This window comes from Odocoileus virginianus, chromosome 32 (genome assembly GCF_023699985.2).
Source record: "Odocoileus virginianus isolate 20LAN1187 ecotype Illinois chromosome 32, Ovbor_1.2, whole genome shotgun sequence".
Classification (NCBI taxonomy): Eukaryota; Metazoa; Chordata; class Mammalia; order Artiodactyla; family Cervidae; genus Odocoileus; species Odocoileus virginianus.
Genome location: NC_069705.1, coordinates 11,235,137 through 11,251,866, shown reverse-complemented (window position 1 = coordinate 11,251,866; position 16,730 = coordinate 11,235,137). Strand labels below are relative to the sequence as shown.

The 16,730-nt window shown below is 40.2% G+C and overlaps 1 protein-coding gene across 7 annotated transcripts in view; it reads right to left on the bottom strand.

The window, feature by feature from the left end:
• Positions 1–16,730, bottom strand: part of NSD3 (nuclear receptor binding SET domain protein 3) — a 104,783-nt gene that overhangs the window by 71,134 nt on the left and 16,919 nt on the right. The window contains exon 1 of one of the 7 annotated variants that reach the window (XM_020876346.2): positions 575–792. The exons of the other annotated variants lie outside the window; for them this stretch is intronic. The gene's annotated coding sequence lies outside the window, so the exon portion shown is untranslated. Of the gene's footprint in view, positions 1–574; positions 793–16,730 lie in introns of those variants that run through there. 7 annotated transcript variants of the gene reach the window in all.

The window sequence follows — 16,730 nt, the reverse complement described above, 5'->3', positions numbered from 1 at the left end:
CATCTCTGACTCTGAAGCCCAAGATTTTTGCCATTATGCCACTAACACTTTCCTCAGGTGCTAAGTTCTGAGAGGACTTGTTTCTTTTGTTCAGGCATTGGGTTGGCCCAAAAGTTTGTTTGGGGTTTTCCATTACATCGTATGGAAAAACCCATATGAACCTTTTGGTCAACTCTATTCTTTATCCCTTGGTCACTGCTAAAACAACAACTAACCGTTTCATAATAACCACCACTAACACTTAAAAGACAGTTTAGTGTGTGTCAGGAGCCATTCTAAGAGCTCTACAAATAGGACTCCATTTAATGCTCCCAACAGGCAGTTTGGTCTCAGAGTTTGTGTTCCTAACCAGCATATCATGCAGATAATGCTCATAAAGGTTAGAAATCATTTCTTTATGTATATATATATATAGCTTAAGAATTGAACCTTACCCCAATCTGACATTTGACAAAAATATGTAGCTCACAGACACAAGAAAGTATGTTCTAAATTCTGTAAATACACATGGGGCAAATATATAGGTAGAACTCAACAGTTCTCCAAACTTCCAACTTGAAAGCAAGTTAAATACCAGCATTTGACATGATGCAATCTGTGCTTCTGGTTCCTGTAACTGTCATACGCAAGATCAGCTTCCAGATTATGTCCCATGGTCTATAGTGGTTTTCAGGCACATGCACTCAGGGACTGCAAGGAGATCAAACCAGTCAATCCTAAAGGAAATCAATCCTGAATATTCACTGGAAGGACTGATACTAAAGCTGAAGTTCCAATACTGTGGCCACGTGATATGAAGAGCCAACTCATTAGAAGAGAGTCTGATGCTAGACCCGGAAGGCAGGAGGAAAAGGGGACAACAGAGGATGAGATGGTTGGATGGCATCACCAACTCAATGGATATGAGTCTGAGCAAGCTCTGGGAGATGGCAGAGGATGGAGAAACCTGGTGTGCTGCAGTCCATGGGGTCGGAGAGAGTCCAACGTGACTGAGCGACCGAACAACAACAACTCAGATTTCTGATACTTCTTAGTTCCAAACACAAACTTCTCAGAAGTCCGGCATTCCCCCCTTCTCTTTTCTTCTCTAGCCCTATAACCAAATATTTTAGTTTGAACTAAGAAAAGAAGTAACATTACCATATTACAATTACAGTATAAAAGTTATCGGGCTTCCCAGGTGGTGCTAGGGGTAAAGAACCCACCTGCCAACGCAGGAGACATAAGAGACACAGGTTCAATCCTTCGGTTGAGAAGATCCTGTGGAGAAGGAAATGGCAACCCACCCAAGTATTCTTGCCTGGAGAATCCCATGGATAGAGGAGCTTCATGGTCTACAGTCCAAAGGATCACAAAGAGCTGGATACCACTAAAGAGTCTTAGCACACAGGCATGCATAAGAGTTTGCAATTACACAGTGTTTTCACATACTTTATTTGATCGGCAAAACAATCCTGTAAAGCTGACAGGGCAGGTGTTAGCTTCATTTTTCAGATAACTACATTCAATATTTGCCGAATTTCCCAAGACTACAAAGCTAATTAGCGAGTAAGCTTGAAAAAGAATCTATCTCTTAGCTTTCTAATCCTGTGTTCTTTTCCACAAGATCCCATGCCAGAGACTATCCAACCATCCAGAGACAACACAAAATCATCTTGAGAGTCATATGTTCAAAGCTGAGCAGACTGTCCTTTCCTAACTCAGCTTTGCTTCCAGACTGCCCTGCACTGCTCGCTGCTCCACTGTTTTTCCAGCTACCAGGCCAGCAGCCTCAGGTTCATATGAAGGTGACTGATTCTTCCTTTTCAGCAAAGCCATAAAACTAAACATTGGACAAGTCTAGTACTTGTTCCTTTGAACTCTGATTTGCTCTTTTCCTTTTAAAAAAAGTAATTTTGTTTATTTATTTTTGGCTGTGCTGGGTCTTCACTGCTACTCAGGCATTTCTTCCTAGCTGCAGAGAGTGGAGGCTACTCTCCAGCAGCCACGTCCGTGCTTCTCATTGCAGTGGCTCCTCCTGTTGGAGGGCACGGGCTCTAGGGTGCGCGGCCTTCAGCAGTCACTGCTCCTGGGCTCCAGAGCACAGACTCAGCAGTTGTGGTGCATGGGCTCAGCTACTCCAGGGCATGTGCAGTCGTCCCAGCCCAGGGACCAAACCCGTAGCTGCTGTACTGGCAGGCAGAACCCCCACCGCCGAGCCACCAGGCAGCCCCTCATTTGCTCTCTGACTTCTGTACCCTCGTCAGCGCCTGACCTTGAACGGCAACAACAGAGTTTCTGGGTATTGCTCACCTCTAGTTTCCTCCTGCACCGCAGCCAGGGGGCGCTTCTAAAGCCAACCTGCACTGAGTCTGTTCCCATACCGACATTCTGAACTTCACACCACACCAAGTCTCTTCTGTGCCTTTCACGATGGTCCACAATCTGATTTTTTTCTTAACCAACCCAAATTGCAAGGGCATGAATGACCTTTTCTGAGCATCCACTGAGCCAGATATCTATAAACTGTGGCCTAATATACTTTATTTAATCCTATGAAGCAAAGTATTATCCCCATCTTAGACGTGAGAAGGGATGGGGCTCAGAAAGAACATGTGATTTGGCCTCAGTCACATGGCCAACAGAAGTTGAATAAAACGGTGACATTTGTATCTTTTAACTCCAGTACAGTACCAAGTAATGTCAGGTGGTGCAGTGGTAAAGAACCCGCCTGCTGGTGCAGGAGACACGAGTTCCACCTCTGGGTTGGGAAGATCCCCTGGAGGAGGACAGGGCAACCTGCTCCAGTATTCTCGCTGGGAAATGCCCTGAACAGAGGAGCCTGGGGGCTACAGCCCATGGGCCACAAAGAGTCAAACACGACTTAGCGACCAAGCATGGGATGCTCTACGTGGCAGCTGCCTCATAATCTTTGAGCTACCCAAACTTCCCACTTTAACCCAATATGCTCCAGACACACAACCCAAGTGCCTGTCGGACAGCTTTACTCATATCTCACAAATGTCTAATAGTGAACTCTCAGTTTCTATTTTACTTAAACGTGTCCTTCCCCTAGTCCTTCCCCTGAGAAGAAAATGAAACCTCCACCTACCAGCTGCCGAAGCCAGAAGCCTGGGAATCATGACACACCCCTTTCCCTCACTCCTACTCTTGTCCAGCCGATCCATAAATTCCCAGAGCCTTACTCCCCAGGCATCTGACTCATGCTGGTCTATCTCATTCCACCTCTGGTTCCTCACCGAGGCTCTTGCACAATTGTCTCCCCGATCTCCACACAACCCACGTCCCAGAGAATGGCCCATCACCTTTAAAAAAGTGAATCCAATCATGCGACCGCCCCTCAAAATACAGCAGGAAAAACGAACAACAGGGAGGACTCTCACAAACGTCATTTTGAACAAAAGTGGTCAGACACGGCGATTCCACCTACACAGTACACAGTGTGATTTCATTTACACAGGGGTCAGAAACAGGATGAAGTTAGGCCTAAATCTATGGGAACGGCTGTCAGAATAGTAGCTGCTTTCTTGAAAATGGTGCTGTAGACACTGGAAGGGGGCCACAGGGAGGTTTCTGAGCCACTGGTTATGTTTGATTTATTTATCTAAATAGTAATGACATGATTTACTGAAATAAGCAAAAATAAGCAACAAAACCTTCAATGCCTTCCCAGTGGCACTCAAGTAAAATCCGGGCTCAGCATCATGCCTACGTGCTCAGGCCTCAGTTTGTAAACTACCAAAGTCACCTACCAACACTCGCCACAGAAGTAACGCACTCCGGCCACAGGGGCTTCTTATCAGTTCCTCAAATGTGCCCACTTCATTTCTGTCACTGGAATTTTCACCTGTGCTGCTCCAACTACCCGAACACTCGTTATCGCTCAGAGAAGACTTCTGCAGTCCTCAGCACCCTCTCCTCACGGAGTCTGCTTTGTGTGCTTTATAAAAGCACTTAGAATAACATGCCTTATACAAATATGTGTTTGCCTTTTTACGGTCTCTCTCCCTCACTCCACTGCATGCTCTATAAGCATAGGGACTATGGATATCTTATTCAAGGCTAAATATTCAATACTGTTCAATTAATAGATGAATGAAAGCATCCCCGACCTCAAAGGGCTTAAAACTAGTATACCTCCACTGACCTGCAGGATTTCTGGGGATATTTGCCTATAATGTAACTCTACTCACCCACTAATCCCTGGTTTGGTTAAAAAATGAGTTATGCTTATTGTAAAAAAACAAATAAAACACTGACACCCATAGTTACATGGGTCAACTGATCTTCCACAAAGGTGTCAAGTAATTCGAGGAAAAGGACTTCCCTGGTGGCTCAGTGGTAAAGAATCTGCCTGCCAATGCAGAAGACATGGGTTTGATCCCTGGCTCAGGAAGATCCCCTGGAGAAGGAAATGGCAACCCACTGCAGTATTCTTGCCTGGAGAATTCCATGGACAAAGGGCCTGGAGGGTTACAGTCCATGGGGTCTCAAGAGAGTCGGACACAACAGAGTGACTGAACAACAACAAATTCAAGGAAAAAGGATGGTATTTTCAACAGACAAGGCTGGAAAAAAATACAACTGGATAGCTGTATGGAAAAAGCAAACCTCACCCTTATTTTACTTTATACAAGAAAATAATTAAAGTTAGTTCGTAAACCCGATACTGAAGTCAAACCATAAAAGCTTCTAGAATAAAAACATGGGAGAAAATATTCTACCGTATTAGGTGAGGATTTCTTCTACAGGAGGCAAATATCATGAACTACGAAAGAAAAAGATGGATAAAATGGACTTCAAAATTAAAAACTCTTGCTCTTCAAAAGACACAGGTAGAAGGGAAAAAAAGTGAATTACAGGCAGAGAGAAAGGTATCTGCAAAGTACATATCTCATAAAAAATATACTTATACTCTTACATTCTAGGAAATGGGGAGAGACCCACTAAGGGTTTTTGAGCAAAAATGGGACAAGTGAAATGACGGTTTCAATATTCATCACTCCATAGGTGGCTTACTAATTGCAAACAGAACTGTGTACAGGACAGAGTACTTCACACGAGGGATTAGGTACGGTTTTACCAGAGGCGGGCCAGCTGGCCTCCTGGGCCTTGTGATGTGATTCATGCACACATCATCATCCCCCAAGTCCTCTTCCCAGTGCTTACACCAAACCTCAAAATAAGGAAGCAATCAGACGAATCCAAAGTGTGGGACCTTCTCTCAGAAAACTGGCCCCGGCTCTTCAAAAAGTGAAAGTTACAAATAAAAGGTGGAAAGACTGCTCTTTATTTTAAAAGACCAGTACAATGCGTGAACTTTGATTAAATCCTAGATGTAAACACAAGCACACACAGAGAGGTAAAAACAATGTTTTGGAGAAAATGAGAACTTAAAATGCAAACTAGGGGCTTCCCTCAAGACCAAGACTCCACTCTCCCGAAGCAAGGGGGCCAGGGTTCTATCCCCGGGCAGAGAGCTAGAGCCCACATGCTGCAACTGCAGATTCTGCCTGCAGCAACTAGGACCCAGCACAGCCAAAGAAATAAATATAATAATATTTCAAAAATAAATAAAATGTGAACTAGCTATTAAACAATGGTGCTATTAATTTTCAAGGGTATGATAACACTATTCCGTTAATGTAAGAGAATGTCCTTATTCTTAGAAGAGCTATGCTTAAAAAAAAAAAAAAGAAGAAGAAGAGCTATGCTTAAATATTTCAAGCGTCCTGGGATACACAACTTTCAAATGGTTTAACATTTAAACAGTACATATATCTAGAGTAAAACAAAGAAGGCAAAAAATGTTACCAACTAATCCAGGTGTTAACTATAATAGTCTTTTAATTTTCCTAAAGATTTGAAAAATTTTAAAGTGAAATGTTGGGGAAAAAATAAAAATAAATAATTTAGCTAAGGGGCTGGAAGAAATATTAAAAAGAAAAAGCAGCTGCTTCTTAAGGCAGAACTGCTGCTGCATCACTTCAGTCGTGTCCGACTCTGTGCGACCCCATAGATGGCAGCCCACCAGGCTCCACCGTCCGTGGGATTCTCCAGGCAAGAACACTGGAGTGGGTTGCCATTGTCTTCTCCGTTAAGGTAGAACAGCATGCATTAAATCTTGACAGCATATTCTGACCAACTCAGTCAAATGGCTCACTATGTCATGTTTTCTAGGAAGTCTAGGCATGAATAGAGCCACACTTGCTCATATTGCACCTTCAAATAACACAATAATGCAATCAAGAAAGCAATTTTGATCATTAAAAAAAAAAAGATATTTTAGGACTATAAAATTCTTTACATAGTGATTTTTACACATACTGGAGTCTGGCGGCCAGCCTTCAAACAGCAGACACACTAACAGATATAGAGAATTAGGAGGCAGAGATGCAGGTTTGATCCCTGGGCTGGGAAGATCCCCCAGAGGAGGGCACGGCAACCCACTCCAGTATTCTTGCCTGGAGAATTCCATGGGACAGAGGAGCCTGGTGGGCTGCAGTCTGTGGGTTCGCACAGAGTTGGACACAACTTAGTGACTAAACAACAACAGTGCTGCTATAGGAATTAAGAGAATCCACGAGCAGTACTTTGGACAATGCTCAGAGTTAGAGTTCAGTATCTGTTGGCTGTTACCATAATTATCATTCAGCACAATGCTGGGCACACAGAACTTATAAAAACCTGATCTCTGACCCAAAGGCATTTACAGTTTCTTTAGTATATATGACAAGATAGGATACTATGGTCAAGATTCATAAAATAGTAAACAATGTAAACAACATTAAACAGAAGGTGACTAAGAATCACATTGTGTGTCGTGACAATTTCAACAGACATTTGAGGACAATGCTCACGAAGGCAAGGAGGCCTTTGTCCACAAAAGACAGGCAGGATTGGAGGTCAGGTGTTTTTCACCCACGCATTTTTAAACTACTCCATAGGAGTCATCAAAAGCTCTCACACCTTTGTCATTAACAAATCCCTGATAAAGATGTACATTTTAAACTTTTTTGTATTACTAAAGTAATAGTAATAATGACTAGCATTTGAGGGCTTAACTACACATCAATACTATCTTAAATACTTCACATTTGTGTCATTATTTCACTCCCCAAAACATGTCTGAGGGAATACTATTACTACCCCCATTTCACAAGTGAAAATGAAGGCCAGTGTGATTGACTTCCTCAGCCAGACATCCTGTAAATGGAGAATCCACACAGAGGCCCTCTGCCCCACAGTCAGACTGGCTCTTGACAAGTAAACGCATAGCCCACAGTCCCTAAGTATGTCGAGTAAACAGCAACACAAACATTCACTTTACTGAGTTACTTGAAGTAATTATTTACTGAATTACTTACTGAAATCATAATGCACACGTCCTGAGCATTATTAGCTCCACTGCCCAGAGCTAACAATTTGGTGGGAGACGTAATGGACTAGTGTCTGGCCCATTGTAATATGTAGTTCCAAGTAAATGAAACCACCACAGGCTAACAATTTAGGACAAATTCTTCCTCTGACCAATGTTTTCACACTTGTTTTTAAGACGAAAGAGATCAGTGAATGAAAAAAAAAGATGAAATCAATGAATGAATACTTTTCCTTATTTTTGAAGCTGTTCACAAACTTTTTTTATAATTTTATTTATGGCTGTTCTGGGTCTTCGTTGATGTATGGTCTTTTCTCCAGTCATGCTATGCAAGATCTAGGCGCACAGGCTTTAGTAGTTGTGGTATGTGGGCTAAATAATTGTGGTTCCCAGGCTCTAGAGCACAGGCTTGGTAGATGTAGCACACAGGCTTAGTTGCTCCGAGGCATGTGGGATCTTCCCGGACCAGGGATCAAACCCATGGCAGAAGGATTCTTTACCACTGAGCCATCAGGGAAGCTCCTGAGACATTTTTAAAGGAAAACAGTTGAAAATTATCAACTAAAGCTTTAGGCCATTCATTCTCCAGCTTATTCAGGAGAGCAGTGATAACAGAAAAATTTACTCAAGTCAATCTCAGATACAAAGTCTAAAAAAAAAAAAAAGCATATGATGTTTCAGATGAACAGCTGAGCTAACTCAAGTATTCATGACATGTTAAATGTAAAGTCTAAGTCGCTATAACAAATTCTTATCCTAATGTGAACAATTTCCTTTTGTAGACTACATACTGTTGGATTCTACTTTACAAACACACTGTGCTATATGTACTTATTTTCCTGTGTTTAACATCAGTTTCTTCGCCACAAGAAAAAAAAACAAACTTCGTATTTCATTATAGGTTAAAATTCCTCATATTGACATCATTATGGAATCAGAAGTAGCTTTTTGGAATCAGAAGTAGCTCTAAAGGTGTCATAGAAATAACTCCTTTTTGTCTTCAGACCCAATTACCCCTTCAATACATTCCTAGGTTACTTAATTTGCACATCTAACCACATCACCTTCCTGTTTAAAAGCCGTCAAAGATTTCTAGAAAAAGCCAAAGGACTTTGGCCAACAGAGCACACTGGCCTCCAAGCACGGCCCCGCCCCCATCTCCAGCCTCAGGTCACTTCTGTGCACTGCTAACGTCCGCTTCCTCGGAATCACCGTGCACGCTGGGGTTGCACGCCACTGTGCCTTTGCTAATATTGTCTCCTATGCCTGCTGTGCTGAGTCACTTCAGTCATGTCCCACTCTCTGTGATCCCATGGACTGCAGCCCACCCGGCTCCTCTGTCCATGGGACTCTCCAGGCAAGAATACTGGAGTGGGTTGCCATGCCCCTCTCCAGGGGATCTTCCTGACCCAGGGATCAAACAGGCATCTCTTACACCTAACCTGCATCAGCAGGTGGGTTCTTTACCAGGAGCACCACCCAGGAAGCCCAATATGCTCTTTTACTTTTCTTTTTTTTTTTTTTGCTTGACTTATTTAACCATCTTTTGAACTCCGAAAGTCATTTCCTAGAAGTACTCACTTAAGTTCCATGCTAGTCTGAGTAACTTTCCCCTGTTTCCTAAGATAAATAATACCTCTTAGAATTCATCATGAAACTGTCTGTCTGTGTGATTTTCTTAAGAGCAGGAAGTACTTTTATTCATCCATATGCTCCTAGAACCCAAATCGAAGGCTAGAGGAGGGGCTTCAGTGAATCTTTGAAACTAAACTGTATGAACTTAAGGGAGCTATTGCGTATAAAGGAACTGCTTCAAAGAGTAGTTGAGGATCTTTCTATGAAGAATGCAAGATAATATAAAGGCAACTGTGGTCTCCTCAGGAATACCCTTGGCAAAATCAGACTGAGGACCACTCTCCAAGCCACTACTGAGATTCTCCTTAGTTCTGGACTATGCTTCCGTACAAGGCTTAAAGCCCCGAGAGACTGACATGAAGTCAAATGCATTTCCAAGGAGAGTCTACTAACCCAACGAAAGATTGAAAGATATAAAAAACTCCTTCATAAGTAGATCTATTTAATACCCCAGTGTTAACCAATTTTTACTTTCTGCCTAGAATGATGTATGTGCAGGAGAATGAGCTGTAATGTTCCCAAAGTGCCTTGTTTTCTCTGATACATATCTATTTACAAGGACCTGGTTCAGAGGATTCTGGAGTGTTCGCCACATCAAGACGTTAGGGAGTGGGCGAGTATGTCATGGGGATACAGTCTGAAAATGGGGCACCTTCTCCCAAGGATGGGAAAGGAGCTGGAGGTGGAGATCTGAGCAGTGAGGTTAAGCCAAACTCCTGAAGTAACCCTTTCCTCTTCATCCAACTCCTCTCAGACATCCAGTTTTTCAAAGTCCTGTGCCTCCAAGCCTGGTCTCACTTGAGCTCCTGCCAGGCTCACGTGTGTACCACATTAGCACCCCAGTGACCTGAAGATTCTACATAATTGTTTTATGTATATATGCAAATACACAAATGCCAACATTTTAAGTAATCTGATAAAGTCTTTGGAACCATGCAAAAAACAGAAATAAAACACTAGTGTTATTAATACTGTAGATATGAAATTCAGAATGTGGAAGCTCTCTAGGTCAAACTGTCAAAGTCACAGTTAATTGAATTAGCATGAACATGAATCCTTATTTTTGAAACCTATTCCAGTTGTTATAATCAATCTTACTAAAATACACAGTGTACTTGATATATCAACATTACAATTTTTACAGCTAAAGAAAAACAGTAGAATATAACGTGATTCCCACAACACAGAAGAGGGTGGCCTCCCTTTCCTCCAGCATGAACAAGGGGCCCAGATGTTTCTTTATGTGAACTGCACAAGAAATATTTCTCAAGGTTTATGATAAATCCACAGTCTGTATGTGTTTCTATAGTAACAGTGCACGCAGACAGTCTACAGAAGTGAACCAGCTATGCTAGTTCTTGAAAACCTGGCATTTTTACTGTTTGATGATTTCTGAGGCAAACCACTATGAAAACAATACATAATGTTCAAAATTTAGAGGTCATTTGTGCTTTAAAGCAAAAAAATTGATATTAAATTTAAGTATACACACTTTGAGGTGTAACAAGAGAAAGCTAGCAAATATATTCATATACTGATTTCTAACTGAATGATCACTAACATTTGAAAGTCAGATCCTGTATTTGAAATGTTGAATACATACAAGCATTACCCCTCCAGAAAATGTCAACTGAAACTCATATTTAATGACAGAATATGAAGATTTCTTGATGACAGCATCAAGGGAGATTTTCATTTTACTATTTTTTCCCCAAATCTACACCAAGAAGAAAATGGTAACAGGAGTTAATTTTATTTTTTTTAAAAAAGGGTCCATTATTTTTAGTACATAGGTCTGCAAAGGTAAAACCAGGGCCTCTATAAATTAAAAACTTGAAAAAACATGCAGAATCTATATAGGAAGAATGCTAAAATCCCCTAAATGCTAGGAGACTCCATTCTTTTTGCTTATATGTTCTATTCATATTTTAATCACTTCTATGATCAGAGTGATCCTTTGACTATAAGCTATAAATTCTGTATTACCCATTTTGGCTTTCATAATTTAAAAATTGTTTAACTGTCAGTAATGTAATGACAAAAGTGTATTGTTAAAAAAAAAAGAACAGAGGTATATTATTTTGTTATAATTTTCTGTTTTAATACTGTGAGTCATTCATCCTTTTTGGAAATAAGAGAAATATTTTTAAAGAGCCCAAACACACGCCTTTAAAAATCAGGAAACATAAACTGCTACTAAGTATGAACAATATGCAAATTATGTTAAAAATTAATATTCTTCCTTCACAAGACTTTTGACATTTTTACTTCACTGCACACACAAAAAACTGGGGGTGAAAGTTATGGAAAAAAATATCAGCCATTTGGTTCTAAGAACTTGATCATGCCTCTTTAGTACCAAAAAGGAAATGAGCAATAATATTTACCTTTTAATCACTAAAAGTAGCTAGAATTGATAGCATCTAATCTGGCTACGCTATAGACAAAAAGCACTAACTGAATTTGGTACAGTGACTACACAACCCAATGTCAATCTTTCAAATAAAGTGTGTCCTGCTTGAAAAATTTTAATCAAGGAAATTTTTTTGTTTGCTCAGTCGCTAAGTCAAGTCCAACTCTTTGTGACACTATGGACTGGAGCATGCCACTGTCAAGGAAATACAAAGTTAATAAACTGAAGTGGTGTTCCATTTGTTTTTAAATTATCTTATCTTTTGAGGGAACTAAAACTGTATCAGTTTACAAGATTTAACATTTATTCACAAAGAAAATAAAGTACTTCTAAAAGCATCCAAGAGTTACACAGTTGGTAGTTACAGGGATCTATCCATATCTGTAACTATAGTGATATAAAAGCAAATTATTTCTGACAAATTGGGCATTTTCTCTCAGTTTGTTAAATTCATATGATAATACAAAGGCTTGAACTTGGAGGCTGCTACATAAAGATTTAACTCTACAGATACTTTTAATTTCCTTATGACTTTGGAATGAAAATTTAAAGATGTCAAAATCATGAGGTTTGAAAAGAGTGCTGGTCAAACTTCTGAATCATTTAAAGAGGTTTACCTCTCAACCATTCTGGTTGAGGCTAACTCTTTGAAAGTTTAAAGCAAAAAAAACCAAAAGTGCGGGAATCCCCTGGTGGTCCAGTGGTTAGGACTCTGCTTTCACTGTGGGGGACTTGGGTTCAATCCTTGGTCAGGGAACTAAGATCCTGCAAGCCAAGTGGTGCAACCCAAAAAAAAGTTAAAATTTCATGTTATGATTAAGGGGAAAATATTTTCTTTTCTGAACTATATTTCAACAATTATACTAATAAAACATCAGTTCTCCAAATGATACCGAGGCTCACAGTATTTTAGTATGTTAAATAAATGTTCTTTATTAGTAAACCTTATCTGGGTACATGACTTAAAGGTACTTTCCGAGGTAGCCTTCTAAAAAGAACTCTAAGCTGGTGACTAATTTCTGGGTTAAACTGGAAAATCTGCTTGCTTTAAAAAATAAACAATTCAGGAAAGAATATATTCCCTGTATATTGTCACATGATTTTAGTCATCTATCCACCAAGATACAAAAGGAATCACATCATTTTTGTACAATTACCAACAACATCTACCCAAATCAAAATAGTCTTACTCCATCCATATCTCATAAACTCAAGATGTATCAAAAATACTCTTCTAGAACAGGATTTGTTACATGACATTTATTCATCAAGCAACTAAGCAAAAGCATAAGACTGGCCACTCTCTTCAATAAATAAAGAAATAAAATCTGATGCTTAAACAATAAAAATGAAACAAATAAATACTGGTAAGGTTTTCTCTTCTTGCTCCCCATTAAGATACAGTATTATAGTCCTACTTTCTTAAAAGACACAGTAATATCCCTACAGAATGCCCTGCTGATCTGTCAATTTGACTCAATTTAAATAAGTGAATACTGTCGCAGAAGGCTACATAGTGTATTGTTCATTTGTGTGAAATGTCCAGAACAGGTCAATCCACAGAGACAGAAAGCAGAGTGGTGGTTAGGGGGTAAGAGGAGGACACAACAGAGGCTAACTGCTATGGGGCATGGGGTCTCCTTTTGGGTGATGAAAAATACATTCTGGAGTCAGCACAACTTTGTGAACATAGTTAAACCCACAGAATTGTACACTTTAAAAAGGTAAATCATATATATATATATATATATATCTCAAATGAATGCTTTAAAAGAAATCAAGAAAGTATTTGCATATATTTCTCAACAACAAAGTCCACAATATCCATACAAAGATTTACTGGTTTGTACACACATATACAAGGTACTCGAAATTTCATAAAGCTCTACATGTAGTAACCTACAGTGACTAAAAGGTGAGGTGCTGGCAAAGAGACAGACAATGAAACAGACTATGAGCTGAGACACAGGCCTAAGCTTACACAGGAATTTGGCATGGAACAGAAGAGTCATGGCAGACAAGTGAAGAAAGGATAAGAGATTCAAAGAACGGTACCGGACAACTGTTTATCCACATAAGAAAACAATTACACCCTCACCATGTAATATACTACCTCCTGGTGCAATAAAGACCAGATAGAAAAAAATCAAACGCTAAAAACTTCTAAGGAAAAATAAAAATATAAAATGGAAGTAGATTATTATGAACTTAAGGTGGGGAGGGACTTCTTAAACATTACATAAAGAGTACAAAACACTGATGAATAAAATCAACAATATATTTTTTTAAACTGTACGTCAAAAGATAACACAAATGAGTGAGAAGACAATTCTCCAGACCAGGAGAAGATAAACGCAGTGCACAAAGCATAATTGGGTTCTACCCTCCAACCTTCTGCCAGATCTGCTCAGTTTTGGTTATGTTCTCTGGCTGTGCCTTGTCATTTCTCATCTGAATTCCAGTAGTAACTTCAAGCCGTTCTTCTGCTTCCAAAGTTGTCCACTCCCGATCTATTCTCTCTAGCATTGACAGTACTTAAAAACAGCCCCCCCCCCCCCCAAAAAATGGAATAACTTCCCATGGCTCTCCACGTCTCAACATAAACTCCAGAAAGCAAAATGCCTTTTCTAGATTTGGCCTCTGCCTACTTGTCCAGCCTTCTCTCTTCCTGCTTCCGTTTTCCGACCTCGGCTTCCACCATTCTCTCATTTCCTCTCTCATTGATCACTCAGCTTTTAAGATTCTGTTCGGATGTGTTTAAAATGCCCCAGGAAGCTTTTCAAGACCACCTCTCACCCATCCTCTGAAGCCCAACACTGCATCCTACCTACACCCTACTACAGCACTAATACACCAGAGAGAGATGTCTTGAGCTATAGGAAGAGTATGTATACAAGTGAACATAATCTCAAAACATCAGTGTAAGAAATAAGAGTAAAATACTTGATTACATCCATTCTGGATACCAGATGCTGTCTGCTAAATTGCCCTCTGTAGGCTGAGACAATGTTGGGCTGAGGTTCATTCCAGCTTCTCCTGCCTTCCCATTCTGCTGCTGCTACAATGGGAGGGAGAGGAAAAGTTACAGCCAGGTTGTCCCCACCCCAATCCGCAGAGGTTCCTCTAATAAGAAATGCTGTTTAACTGAGCACCTACTATGTACCAGTCAGCACACTAAAGCTGTAGAGAGGAAAATTCAGACGTGGTTCCTGGAATCGCACAGCTGCATTACTGCTGGAGAGAGAAAATAAAGCAATGAAGGGAAGTGCTGGAGATGAGGCTCCATTAAATGCACTTACTCATTTCATATTGAGGGCCTGTCTTATGTTTGGTCCTAAGTACTAGAGATAAAAGATGAGCAAAACAAGAGTCTCTGTGGACACAAAGGGACAAGTGCCCTGGATGCCAAAGGAAAGCATTGAGGGTGAGAAGTGGGGGATGTGGGACAGAGAGGATCCAGGGGACCTCATTTCCAGGTATAGGAAACAAACAGTCCTAAACTGTGGAAGGGAGGGGAGTTACACTAGCCTACATCACCTAAAATGGTTAAGAGCTTCCTTGGCTTAAGTTTCACACCTTCTAAATGATCTAGATTATATACATATATTTCTTGAAATGCTGCAAAACCAAATTACGAGGATTTGATGAAAGCACACTACATAATTCAGGGAAATAAAACAACTTCAATGCCAGAGAATATGGCAAGACTGGAAGTTTACAATGAGGAATGGGACTATTCCATTTTTGAAACTGACGTCAAGTGGTGAGCACATAGTCAATAAACAGATCAATCACAAACACAAGGGAATGCTACAGCAAAGGGCCACAGGCTTAGATGAATGAAGTATGTTAATACGAGCTAAGAACCGTTAGGTAACTAGTGTTACTGAAATGCCACAGGCTCCTTTTTAGCAGCATACATTTAGAACTGTACAGTTTTGCTTTGTCCTTCCTAAAAGCATCATGAATAAAGCAAGCAAGTATCTGCACCTTGATTTATATGACCAACATAAAACCAAATGAAAAGCAGGTAATCAGGACTAAGGAAATAAAACAAAATAAAATTTCTCCCTATTTTTAAGCTTTATCAAAAGTTTAGCATGTACTCTTACTATATTTATCAAGTAATCTTTTCATGAGAATTAACATTGTGGAAGATACGTTATTAAGTTCTGGAAATTCAGAGTATAAACACAGCATACAAAAGAGTCACTGGTTGACAGGAGATTCCCCCCGCCCAGGGAAATGAATATTTATATAACTGTATTTAATATGAAGCTTGCTAGCATGAATCTAATCATTCTACAGGCGTATATAAACTATTAACATATTAACATTCATATTTTTCAAAAGAGTAGTTATACAATGAAGCTTTGTCTTGTGTTCAGAGTATAAAAACTGCAACCACTACTAATGGGATTAAGAGAAACTATCACAACATTATCACTGTTGCGGATAACACATGATAAGAAGAATCTGAAACTTATAAAAGTGAAAAAAGTGAAAGTTAAGTCACAGAGTCCTGTATTTTCGATCCCATGGACTGTAGCTTGCCCGATTCCTTTGTTCATGGAATTCTCCAGGCAACGGAGTACAGGAGTGGCTTGCCATTTCCTTCTCCAGGGGATCTTCCCTATTCCCTACCCAGGGATCAAACCTGGGTCTCCTGCATTGCAGGCAGATTCTTTACCAACTGAGCCACCAGGTTTGCCCTTTTTTTGATCATTTATAGGCTAATACAAAACCTGGACTAAACACAAAATCACTATTAGAATGCCAACCTGTATTAGAGGTGTCTTTGAGTTAACTTCAGCATTCAGAGAATTGCCAAATGTGTTCTGATTTCTAAAGTTCCTATTTATGTTTAATTTACAAAGCAAAGGGGAGCCATGCCTTCTTTGGTCATGGAAAAACCAACCAACAAACAAGACAAAACTGATACTTCACTTCTACCAGAGGGACTGGGTACTTCTATGTTTTGCTCACTGCTGTTAACTCTATCCCCTAGACAGTTAGGGAATGAACAAGGCTGCTAAATGAATACAGGAAAGGCAGAAGAGACAAGAGGAAATTAGTACCTCTATCTTATTGAATGTTCATTTCCAACCAAGTAATGAAGACAGAATTAAGTACAATTTGGCTATCAAACTACAGTCAAAAGTACAACCCCAGGGACTTCCCAGCAGTCCAGTGTTTAAGACTTTACCTTCCAGTGCAGGGTGTGTGGGTTCGATCCCTGGTCGGGAAGCTAACATCCCACAGGCCGCACAGTGCGGCCTCAAACTAAAAAAACCCGGGGGGGGG